Here is a 3,049-nt window from a genome sequence, read left to right on the forward strand (position 1 = left end):
CGCGGCCACGGCGGCCGCCCATCCCGGAGCCCAGTAGACCTGGCCGCCGCGGGACCGGCCAAGTTTCCCGGAGTCGTGTAGACCTGGTCGTCGCGGCCACGGCCGCCGCCGCTGCGCCTTCGCCGGCGACGGCGGTCCCACGCCACCGGCCCCGGAGCCGCGTCGACCTGGCCGCCGCGGGACGGGCCACGTTTCGCGGATCCGGGTAGACGAGGCATCCTTGTACCATCTCGGAGCCGGGGAAACCCCACAGCCTCTTAACGCTCCGGAGCCCAAGTGCTCCAGCAGCCTTGCCCCGCCCGGCAGAATCGATTTCAAGACCAAGACATATTTTCGACAACATTTTATTTCATCATTTCATTTCATTTCTTTTCATTTCATTTTATTATTTTATTTTATTTCGTTTTGTTTTGTTTTGTTTTGTTTTGTTTTGATTTGATTTGATTTGTTTCATTTCCTCTTTGCCTTTTTTGAATGATTGCCTCTTCTATTTACTCGGAAAGAAAATCTTTTCCGGAAAACAAAACTCTTGCCAAATCTTATTTGTGATCCCTTTGGGCCCACAGCCGAGCTGACGGAGGGCCTGTGCCCGGTTCTCGCCCTGCTGACACACTGACCCCCCCAAACGGCGTCCTCCCTACCCCACGCCTCCTCCCCCGTCCCCCAGAGACCCTACCTACAGAGCCCCCCCCCCCACAAAACAGAACCTCACGGGCCGCAGCACAGCCAGGGGAAGCACGTACGTGCAGCGAAACTCGGCCCAAAGCCGCCGCGCCCTGGCACAACTCGCCCTGCCCCTTCCCGCCCCACGGAGGCGGCTGCATCGAGGCGACCGGCGCCGCCGTCGGCAAGCGGGTGGCCGCTTTCGGGCCGGTTCTTCCGCGGAAGGTCTGCAGAGCTCTTGGGGCCTCGGCGCGGGTTTGGGGGGCCGTGAGGGCTCGCTGTCGAGGCGCCCGGGGCCGGCACGAAGCCGCCTGCCCTCTCCCTGTCCCTGCCCCGTCTTCCGCAGCCACCCATTAACGCTGGGGGCGAGCCCGCCCTCCGCCATCAACCTCCCATGCAGCGCTTTCAGACTTTCCCCGCCCCTGCCCATTGTCGGCTGGGGGCGCCCTGCCCCCCGCCGTCAGCCTCCCTGGCAGCGCTTTCAGACTCTCTCGGGCCCCTGCCCATTGTCGGCTGGGGGCGCCCCGCCCCCCGCCCTCAGCCTCCCTGGCAGCGCTTTCAGACTGCCTCGGGCCCTGCCCATTGTCGGTTGGGGGCGCCCCGCCCCCCGCCCTCAGCCTCCCTGGCAGCGCTTTCAGACGGTCTCGTGCCCTGCCCATTGTCGGTTGGGGGCGACCCCGCCCTCCGCCATCAGCCTCCCTGGCAGCGCTTTCAGACTGCCTCGGGCCCTGCCCATTGTCGGTTGGGGGCGACCCCGCCCTCCGCCATCAGCCTCCCTGGCAGCACTTTCAGCCTCTTCCTGCCCCCGCCCACGGTCCCACCGGGCAGTTTACACGGCGGCGGCGGGAGGCTGATGCCGAGGTCGGCAGGCGGAGAGCCTGGTGCACAAGCAGGGATGGCGGCGGGATGATTGGCGCCGTCTGTCCCTGGTCAAAGAAGCTCTCTGTTCAGCTTTCTCGGAGCCTTTTGCTTTGGTGGCGTTCCTTCCTCCTCCGCCCCGGCGCCGCTCAAGCCTGCGGCAGGGCGGCAGCGCGGCGGGTGGGCGGCCGGGGGGAGGGGGGAGGGGGGGGGGAGGGAGGGAGCGCGCGAGCGAGCGAGCGAGCGAGCGCGCTGCAGAAATGAAGCCCGGAGCAGGGCCGCGGTCCATTCGAGCACGGGGAGGGGGCGCGACAACGCTGCCTGCTCCTGTCGGGGAGCGCTTGGGGAAGTGGGGTGCCGGCACCATGACGGCGGAGCGGACAGGGGCCGCGGCTGGGGAAGAGGCCGGCGGAGCTCGCCAGTGGATGCTGGCGCACGGAGCCGGCAGGGACACCTGGGCACGGCTGGGACCGAAAGTCGCCCGCCTTCACGCCCCGCCTTTCGCCGGGGGGAAGAAGACGCGAGAGCAGGGCTGCCTGCTGGGCTGCCAGTGCCCGCGGTCATGCCGGACGTGCAGGCCGACCGCCGAAGGCGTGCTCGCCGCTGCAGAGACGACAAGGGGGCCGCGCGTCCGATGGAAGAGACGGGGCGCCATCGCGCGGCGGCCGGGCTGCAAGGCCGGCCGACGGTAACAGGACTACCACGCCGCGGGCGGCCAGAGACAAAGACCGGCCGAGGGCAACAGGTCTACCCAGCATTATGCCGGCCGGTACCAGGGCCGGCCGAGGGCAACAGGTCTACCCAGCATTAGGCCAGCCGGAAAGACGGCCGGCAGAGGGCAACAGGTCTACCCAGCATTCGGCCGTCAGGTAACACTGCCGGCCGAGGGCAACAGGTCTACCCAGCATTCGGCTGGCCGGTAACACGGCGGGCCGAGGGCAACAGGTCTACCCAGCATTAGGCCGGCCGGTAACACTGCCGGCCGAGGGCAACAGGTCTACCCAGCATTAGGCCGCCACGTCCAAAGGCCGGCCGAGGGCAACAGGTCTACCCAGCATTAGGCCGCCACGTCCAAAGGCCGGCCGAGGGCAACAGGTCTACCCAGCATTCGGCCGCCACGTCCAAAGGCCGGCCGAGGGCAACAGGTCTACCCAGCATTAGGCCGCCACGTCCAAAGGCCGGCCGAGGGCAACAGGTCTACCCAGCATTCGGCCGCCACGTCCAAAGGCCGGCCGAGGGCAACAGGTCTACCCAGCATTCGGCCGCCACGTCCAAAGGCCGGCCGAGGGCAACAGGTCTACCCAGCATTCGGCCGCCACGTCCAAAGGCCGGCCGAGGGCAACAGGTCTACCCAGCATTCGGCCGTCAGGTACAAAGGCCGGCCGAGGGCAACAGGTCTACCCAGCATTAGGCTGCCACGTACAAAGGCCGGCCGAGGGCAACAGGTCTACCCAGCATTCGGCCGTCAGGTACAAAGGCCGGCCGAGGGCAACAGGTCTACCCAGCATTAGGCCGGCCGGTAACACTG

Source organism: Sturnus vulgaris, unplaced genomic scaffold (genome assembly GCF_052056855.1).
Source record: "Sturnus vulgaris isolate bStuVul1 unplaced genomic scaffold, bStuVul1.hap1 Scaffold_177, whole genome shotgun sequence".
In the NCBI taxonomy this organism is placed as follows: domain Eukaryota; kingdom Metazoa; phylum Chordata; class Aves; order Passeriformes; family Sturnidae; genus Sturnus; species Sturnus vulgaris.